Below are 10060 nucleotides of genomic sequence, written 5' to 3' on the forward strand. Positions count from 1 at the left end.
AGGTATAGACTGAGTAAAAGATTGATATCTAAACATAAGATTACAGGGTTGCCTGGCTGGCTCAGTTGGTAGGGCATGTGACTCTTCATCTCGGGACTGTAGGTGCAAGCTCCAGGTTGGATGTGGAGATTACTTAAAAATAAAATCTTAAAAAAAAAAAAAAAGCTAGTATTGTGGCACCTGGGTGGCTCAGTTGGTTGAGCCTCCGACTTCAGCTCAGGTCATGATCTCACGGTTCATGGGTTCGAGCCCCGCCTCAGGCTCTGTGCTGACAGCAAGCTCAAAGCCTGCTTCGAATTCTGTATCTCCCGCTCTCTCTGACCCTCCCCTGCTCACACTGCCTCTCTCTCAGAAATAATAAAACATTAAAAAAAAATCCTTTTAAAAAAAGCTAGTATTATAGACTACCTCCCCACTTCCCACAGCTTACCACCACATCAACAGGACTCCTACAGGGGTGTCTGGGTGGCTCAGTTGGTTAAGTGTTTGACTTCAGCTCAGGCCATGATCTCACGGTTTATGAGTTCGAACCCTGCATCGGCTCTGTGCAGACAGCTCAGAGCCTGGAGCTTCGGATTCTGTGTCTCCCCCTCTCTCTGCCCCTCTCCCCCTCATTTCTGTCTGTCTCTCTCTCTCAAAAAAAAGTAAACATGTAAAAAAATTAAAACAGGACTCCTACACAGTAATAGGATTATGGCTGAAAAAACTGCAAGGCTCACACTCTATTTAAGAAGGTATTTGTAGGGAAACCCGAAGACAACAAGGGAAACAAACAAGAACACTAGAGGAGAGTGAAACCTCTGACACCTACAGCTACAACAAGCAGTAACACAGCCTAATTCCTAGTCAGAGAAATACAATACCTCATATAAAATACCTACCTTCTTCAGATTCTGTTAGCCTATGTATCATGTCTGGTTCTCAACAAAAAAGTATTAGGCATGCTAAAAGGAAATACAGGCATATTTAAAAGTAACAAAGCAAGCATCAGAACCAAATTCATATAGAGCAGATTTTGTAATCATCAGACTTGGAATTTACAAGAATTATGATTACCATGCCAAGGGCTCTAATGGAAAAAGTAGACAACATGCACAAATTGATGGATATTATAAACAGAGAGATGGAAACTCTATGAATCAATAGAAAAGAAACATTAGTGATCAAAAACACTGTAACAGAAATAAATAATGCTTTTGATAGGATCATCAGTATGCTGGACACAGCTAAGGAAAAAATCAATGAGACTGAAGAAGTATCAGTAGAAACTTCCCAAACATTTAAAATGCAAAGAGAAAAGAAAATGAAGAAAACAGAGTATTTTAGAACTGCAGAATAATAAATAAAAGGCGGCATAACATATACATAAGAAATACCAGAAGAGAGAAAAGAGTAGAGGAAATGTGTGAAGTAAGAATACCTTAGAATTTTCCAAAATTAATGACAGAAGCCAAACCATAAACTCATGAAGCTCAGAAAACATCAAGCAAGACATATACAAAAATATCTATACCTAAGCATATGACATTCAAACTGCAGAAAACTAAAAACAAAGAGAAAAACATTGAAATGTCAGAGGAAAAAAAACAAAGCACTTTACTTACAGAGAAACAACGATAAGAATTATGTTGGACTTCTCATCAGTAACCATGCACAAAAGACAGAGTAGAGTGTAATATTTCAAATGTTGAAAGAAAAAACCACCAACCTAGAATTTTGTTATTAGAGAAATTATCCTTCAAAAATGAGAAAGAAATAGACTCTTCTCAGCCAAATAAAAACTGAGGGAATTTGTCACCAGTAGACCTGCCTTGCAAGAAGAAAATTCTTTAGAGAAAAAGGTCAGAAATTCCATTCTACGTAAAGAGCCACAGAGAATGGATAAAGGGAAGATAAAAATCTTTATTTTTTTAATCCTCTCTGATTATATCAGATAACTGTTTGTTCAAAGTGGTAATAGCCACTAAGTCCCAGGTGGTTATAGTATATAGATAAGCGAAATGAATGGCAGCAATGTTATAAGGGATGGGAGAGAGAAATTGGGAATACTCCATTATGAGGAGTCTAAGGTACACCTGCAATACTTGTGAAATCACACAGTGTTAAAAAGTGGATGTAGATTAGTTGTAAATATATATTGCAAACTCTAGGACAAGCACTAAAAAAACACTTAAAAAATATGTATAATCTATATACAAGGCGAGGAGAAAAAATAGGCCCATGTAAAACACTCAAAGTCAGAGAAGGCTGAAAAGTGGGGGGAGAACAAATGTAATGAATAGAAAAATTACAGTATGATAGATACTTTAAATGTGAATGATTCAAACACACTAATTAAAAGAGTGTTAAGAGTGAATGACAAAAACCCAATTATGTGTTGTCTACAAGATACCACTTTAAATGTAAAGATATATATAGATAAAAGGTAAAAGGACGGAAACATGCTAGCACTAATCAAAAGATAGCAAGAGTAGCTATATTAACTATAGAGAAAGCAGACTTCCGAGCAAGGGAATTCTTCAAGGATAAAGAAGGGCATTACATATATAAAGGGGTAATTTCTTCAAGAAGACATAACAATCCTTAATGTATATACACCTAACAACAGAACGTCAAAATATGTGAGGCAAAATCTGATAGAACTGGGAGGAGAAATAGATAGATTCACTATTAAAGAGACTTCAACACCCCTCTGTAAGTAACTGACAGATCCAACAGGCAGAAAATTAGTAAGGATAGGATTGAACTGAACAACACCATCAATCAGCTGGAGCTAATTGACATTTATATAGTACTACAACCAACAACAGCAGAAACCACATTCTTCTTAAATTCGGACAGACTATTCACCAAGATAGACCACATTCTGGGTCATAAAATACACCCTCCAAAATTTAAAAGAATAGATATCACAGAATTTATGCTCTCAGACCACAATGGAAATAAAATAGAAAGTGATAGCAGAAAGATAGCTATAAAATCCCAACATATTTGGAGATTAAACAACATGCTTCTAAATAACACATGGGTCAAAGAAATCTCAAGAGGAATTTTAAAATACTTTGAAGTGAAAATGAAAATACCACTTATCAAAATGTGTGGGATCCATCAGAAGTAGTGCTTAGAGGGAAATTTAGAGCACTGAATGCATACATTAGGAAAGAAGAAAGATCTAAAATCAGTAATCAGGGTCCATCTTAAGAAACTATGATAAGAATAGCATAGAAGCCTAAAGCAAGCAGACGCAGCAAAAAGTAAGAGTAAAAATTAACAAAATTGAAAACAGGAAATCAACAGAGAAAATGAATGAAACCAAATATATCAACAAAATATCTGATTGCTAGTCTTCATCCTCAGCTAAAATATAAAATGCTTCTCTTGTTCCTTTTTTCCTTAACCTTTCTACAATTATCTGACATCATCTCTAGCACATGTATAAAATTCATCCCAGCCCAAAAGATATATAAGACAATGGAGTCTAAATAAAGAGTGGAAATTCAGAAAGCTTACTTTCATAGCATAATGTGAAAAACTGATAGACTTCACATTTTTGGTGGTGACATGCAAGCTTTTTCTTTAAAGTTTTTATTTATTTATTTGGGGGTGGAGAGGGACAGAAAGAGAGAGGGAGAGAGAGAATCCCAGAGAGAGAATCCCAAGCAAGCTCTGCACTGTCAGCGCAGAGCCCAACTTGGGGCTTGAACTCATAAACTGGGAGATCATGACCTGAGCCAAAACCACAAGTCCAATGCTTAACCGATTGAGCCACCCAGGTGACCTCTTTTTCTTTTCAAATGAGTTAGTCAGTATGGAAACATTAACTTATTACAGTAGACCTGATTAACATTACTCAAGAGGAAAGAATGGTGGGAAACTGTACCATAGACAAACATACCCAAAATAAAACACTGCTGCCATCATCATCTAGCAGGTGTCAACCACATCCAACTTCTACCTCCTTAGAATTCCATCAGAGCCATTAGTTTAATAAGTGGTACTTTATTAGCACAGGGTGGTAGGGAAAAAAAAAGAGTTTTAAAATCTGTGTTCAAATTCCACCTCTACCATTTTTATTAGACATGTGACCTTGTACAAATTAATCTATGATGGAACGTGGTTGGTTGGCTGCCAAGTACCAGAAATAGAATTCCAACTAATCTATGGGGGAAAAACAAACAACTTATTACAAAGATTTTTATTATTATTACACTTAGGTGTCTCTTAGAACCCAATCTCAGGACCATGGACAAAGACAGGTGAATACCGTCAGAACCCTATATAATCTGCTTCTCTTATTCTTTCTTCCAGATGCCTCTGTTTTAGTTTACATGACAAGAAACAACACCATTAGCAGTTTCTGAGCTTTATACCTTATAGTTTCAGCCATTGGAGAAAAAACAAATTATTCAAAACTCTGGGCACTTAGAATTCAGGAAAAGTTCTGAGCATCCTGGCTTAGTGAAGCTGTTTAGAACTGCACCAACAAAAATGGACAGAACTGTGACTGATCTTCCAGAGTCATGTTTTAAAAGACAGATTAGATTAGGTCCAGTTGTTAACCTGACTAAAACCCTTCATGGCTTTTCCCAATACACTTAAACTATAATTCAGAGCCCTAACTGAAACAAGACTTAATTAAGAAGGCCTTACATGGTCTGAGTCCTATTTACCTTTACAACCTTACATTAAGCCACAATCCCTCTTGCTCCCTATATAGTTGAGCTTTATCTACTCTGGCCTTTTTTCAATTCTTAGTTGAAGCTACCAAGTTCTTTCCCACCTCCAAACTATTTAACATGTATTCTTGGCATCTCTTTCTTTTTCTCATAGCTAACTTCCACTGACTTTTCCTTAAAGAACCCTCTGTCTCCCAAGGTAAATCAGGTTCCCTTTTCTTTTCCTTTACAGCACTTAGCACAATTTCTAATTACAGAAATGTACATTTGTTCATAATCTGTCTCTCTAACCATGCTGTTACCTCCAAGAGTATGTAGACGTCTGTTTTGCTCTCCATAGTATACTTTTAGCACCTACTTGGTCTTCAACATTATGTGGAGTGAATAATCGGTTTAGCACAGGACAAATGGTACCACCACTAGACTGACCAATTACAGATGAGGGGAAGAGTAGCAGGCAGAATTACTGTTATCAAGTTACTGAAATGGTTGCTCCAGAGTAACTTACTGAGGAAGAAGGAAGAGAAAGCGCATCCCAGAAAACCTGAGTTTCTGCTGAGAATAAACCACTTGTTTATTTCCACTAACCTTCTTCTTCCACTAAATTCTAATATGACTATAATATTAATTAAATAAAATTAAAAATATAACAGTGGCTATACAGTGACTTGCATATATAACAAACATGTAATATCAATTTTTTCCACTTGGGAGAACATGTCGCATATTATTTTTGAATATTATTAACCTCCAGATATGAATTAAAAACCAACAAAATATCCCAATATATATGAGCATCATAGCTCTGTTTCATGACCCCTATTCTCAGAGCATCCTGATCTTTGCACCTAAGAGAGTTACCTGATAATCTCTGAAGTAACTGCATCCACTCAAATATCCATTTAACTTAAAGAATTAATTCTGGAAACACAAAAATGAAGCAAAGGAAAACAAAACAACGAAGCAAAACACCAACGAAACTGTTTCTGTTCTCAAGGAATTCATAAACTCAATTTTTCACTCTGTGTCCAACCACACCACACTCATGTTCTTCCCATGCCCAAAGTTCTAGAGTACCCAAAATAAGACTGCAAGATCTATCAAAAATGTAAGCTATCCCATACTGTACCTGACAACTCTACTCCCAGGCCATATTCCATCATTTTACCTTCATAAACCCACTCCAAAACCTTAGTTCCAATAATATTCCTTACAAAAAATATTTCTCTGGAGATTCACCGGATATGATCATTCTCCCAAGTTTACATAAAATCTACCTTGACTTGACTTAAACACTGTCAATAAAAAACAAAAGAAGAGAACAAAGCAAAGCATCTTAATTCTGTTTCTTGGTGGTGCTAGGAGTTAAAAAATAAAGTAGAATAAAAATAAAAGCAGACAAAGTAACAAACGTTACAAAAAACTCCTTTAAAACCTAGAAAGTCTTGCTTCCAAGAATAGGCATGACAGAAAATGATTATAAGCATGACTATAATCTTTTCAGAGATAGATCTAGAAAGAAGAGACTCCATGAGAGGAGGTATATAAGCAGTAACATTAGAAAGGAAAAGTGAACTCTCAGAAAAAAAAGTGGTTACAGTGAGCATTCAAGTGCCTTTGAATTTTATTTGTAGCTGAAAGGAATTTCAGAGACTGTCTATGTCAACCTTCTCATTTTATAATAGAGAAAACCAAAGACGCTGAAAGGGAAAATGATTTGTCAAACGTCACATAGACGACCCTAGCTCCTTCCAGTTTCTCTCATTTCACCTCTTGCCCCATATAATGTAAGGCTCACTGAACTGAGGAAGATCCCCCTCTTCATGTCCAGTGGGTGTTAAAGGACAAGTTCCTAATAATGTTGTTATGTATAACATAAGAGAAATGTATTCCTAGCATTACCAAATCCATTCTGAATGGATTTTCCCAAAGAAAAATTGTTGTACATAGTGTAGGTATTTTCAATATAACATTTATCCTAATTATTATTAATTCTTTAATTCTCTAGTATTTTTAGCCTAATCTTATAACTTAGGTATATTATGAGTTGAATTTGGTAGGTTGTCTGTGAATCTAACCACTAAGCATATTGTTTTTGAGAAAGTTCCAAGTTTGAAACCATTTTCCAAGTTTTAAAATATAGATCTCATGCTAAATTAAGAACGAGCAATACACAAAGACTGAAAGTTATAAACTAAATGTGATAAATTAAAAATACAAGACTCTGTACATTATAAAAAACTCCACCTCGGAAGTCATTTATTTTTAAAATTCAGTATTTAGGTGCATTTAGCACAGGATGTAATTTATGTACATCTTTTAAATATTTCACTAAAAAACTGAGCAAGTAAAAAATAATCAAACATTTCTATACTCATCAAATTTAGGAAAAACAACAACAAAAACCCTTTGCTGTACATTTTCATGAAGTGACCTATAAGGGGTAAGAAAATTAATCATTTTATAAATGAAAGGTTGACATCATACAATATGCAGTTATTTAGTGCTCTTTCCAAAAACTGTATCAGTAAAGGAATGCTATCTGAATAGGTAAATAAAGTTCAAAGCACCTCCAAAACATTTTCTCTTTTCTCCTGAGATAAAGGTATGTTTCATGAGTTAAAATTTGTTTGATGAATTTATTTTTAAAAATTTCTATTTGGTACATTAAATCAATGGATACTCTTCACTCATTCATTTTATTTGTCCAGCAACAACAAAAAGGAGTTCCTACTATTTGCTAAACACTATGCTAGCAATTTTGGATTCATGACAATAAACATCAGGTTAGTTCCTGTCTTCAAGGAACTTAGAAAAACCTTTAATTAACTGTATTTACCCAAGAGATAATGACAGCTGAATGTTAAGCTGGTCATTTGAAAAAACATTAAAAATGTAATCAAATTCATTCTCAGAAAGAGAAACTATACAATAGTAATTTTAAAGACATTTCAATAAACTTATCATCTATATAAAGCCTCCCCACAAAGCCCTGGTAAAATACAACTTTGGTAAAAGTTCTAATAACTTAATATTTTAATAGTAGCTTTTGCTATAAAAATTAACTGAGTTAATAATACTCCGATAAGGAAATCAAAAGCTACTAATACTATTTCTGTCAAAACGAAAACCAAACACTTGGAAATTGATAGCTTAACTTATTCTGAAAATAAAGCAAAATGTACAATTAAATGTAATATTACAGATTATTACTACACTATGTCTGAATATGCAATTAGAAACCCAAATAATAAAACTCCATATTATACCTTACAAATGATCAAAACTATGTATTTTGGATCACGTTATCTACAAATATTTCAATAAAGGCCTTAACGTTTTCTGGAAAAAAAATTTTTTGTTTTACAAACTTAATTCAAGATTCTATTTGTTTATTATCAAGTCATGTAACTTTTTTCATCAATATAAACTATACATTTATAGCTACATATAGATGCTAACTATAATGTCTATTAAATTTATAAAAACTCTTGATGGATGAGAAACATTTTTCAATTTAGAGCTATACATCTCCAAAGCAAAATTCAATGTAAATCAGCCATTCTGACATGCCATGGAATATCCTGATATTTTTTCCTTGTGTTTTACACTGAAGTATTTTCATCATCCATCAGCTAAAATATTTAAATTTTCCTTAAAACCATTATGAAAACATTTTTACTGAATTTATGCATACTTCTCAGTGGCATTAATAAGTATTTCCTCCATTTGCATATAAGGAAACCAAGGCACAGAGGTGTCCATTTTGTAAATTGCAAGGTCATTTCCTAACCAAGCAACTGATCCTACACCATCAAGTTATATTATATGTGCGCCACTTCCAAAGGACATAAAACAATTACTGTACCTTAAACCAATTGCCTCTGCAATGCCTATGTGCAATTCTGTTTTATCAAGAGGGTTATGCCAACAAGCTTAAAGGAGAAAAGCTGGAAGGGGAGGATTACAAATAAAAAAAAAAGGAAACACTTATTTTTGGCAGTGAATCATTTATTTTTAAATAATGAAAGGCAAACAGTTTTTAACATAATAAGTAACCAACAGTTGCTCCTTCTGTTTTCAAAAAAATATTTCCTCTTTTAGGTAGATCATGCAAACCTGGAACCTGCCCATCCTTGTAGAAAGAAGTTGGAAAAACGTTAAGAAAAATTCCGTAACAAGTAATACATGATACTGCAAAGAACTGAATAAAAAATAGAATTTAGAGAAATTACGGAATGCTCATTATGGCAGTTAAAACCCCACCTAATATATTACATGCTTCTTTTCATTCAACCGAAGGCTAGGATTGATTAGCAATAAAATATTTCATTACTGAAAAATAAAGAAATACAAAACTTTTCTCATTCAAAACCTGAAAGAGCACTTTATTCAAATATCCGCCATAAATAAAAATACTTTCTAACAAAAACTTAGATACGGAAAAAACTGCTCCTGAGAGTTCACAGACAGACTGCATTTGTAATTATGACACACTGCTATCAACAATCAGAAAGATGAAAGTTACCTATCACATATATCACATTTAAGAACAGAAGGCGGGACAAATCACCAAGAAATCAATTACCGGACAAGAAATAAGACGTAACTAATATGTGAATCTAACACCAAAGAAAAAATTAAATTATAAGCCAAAGCACACCTTACACAGAAAAGAACAGGATTAAACTGAGTCGTATTAAAGTATCTAGCCTAGCTGGGGATTAGTTAATTAATCGGCTCTAGGACAGGTTGTGAACGTTCAGGTCAGATGTGCTTTCTTTTCATCATTATTCCAGTTCATCATCCGCCAAGTGCAAGCAAGAGAAGGCGTCAGAGTACCGAAGCTAGGGGGCATGCTGTAGCAAGGGGAAAAGAAAAATGGGAAAGGTGCAATGGATGCTGCATAGTTGAATAATTATCTGGGTGGCACAATGGGCGAGTCCCGCCGACGACGGAGCTGAGTAAGCGGCTCCCTAACTCTGCCCGAGGCACTCCCCCATTACCAGGCATCCAAGGCGACCGCCCCGCTTCGCCCCCCACCCCCGTTCGGGGGGAAGAAAGGGATCCCCGCACTCGCTTTACCTTTATGTCCGTAATATAAAGACGCGCGGCGCAAACACGCACACAAGCCGGCTTTACAGAGCCTCCCGCACGTAGCGCGAGCGGGGGCTTCGCTGCCACCCGGTGCGGCAAGCCGCCCCCACAGCGAGAGGCACGGGGGTGGCCGACGGGGCAGGGGCGCTCGGGCGGTGGCACCCCAGGTGAGACCCGCAGTCTCCCCGCCTAGGGCAGCCTCGGGCGGTCCCTGCAACCGAGACCAGGCGCGCCGGCCGGCCGTCTGCCTCGGCACCCGGCGCGGCTGGCGGGTGGGCGGCCGGAGG

The 10060-nt window shown here is 36.0% G+C and overlaps 1 protein-coding gene across 5 annotated transcripts in view; it reads right to left on the reverse strand.

The window, feature by feature from the left end:
* WASF1 (WASP family member 1) overlaps positions 1–10060 on the reverse strand; it is a 65832-nt gene that overhangs the window by 55303 nt on the left and 469 nt on the right. Inside the window, exon 1 of one of the 5 annotated variants that reach the window (XM_077779974.1) lies at positions 9762–9806. The exons of the other annotated variants lie outside the window; for them this stretch is intronic. The gene's annotated coding sequence lies outside the window, so the exon portion shown is untranslated. Of the gene's footprint in view, positions 1–9761; positions 9807–10060 lie in introns of those variants that run through there. 5 annotated transcript variants of the gene reach the window in all.

Source organism: Crocuta crocuta, unplaced genomic scaffold (genome assembly GCF_008692635.1).
Source record: "Crocuta crocuta isolate KB4526 unplaced genomic scaffold, BGI_CrCroc_1.0 scaffold147, whole genome shotgun sequence".
Classification (NCBI taxonomy): domain Eukaryota; kingdom Metazoa; phylum Chordata; class Mammalia; order Carnivora; family Hyaenidae; genus Crocuta; species Crocuta crocuta.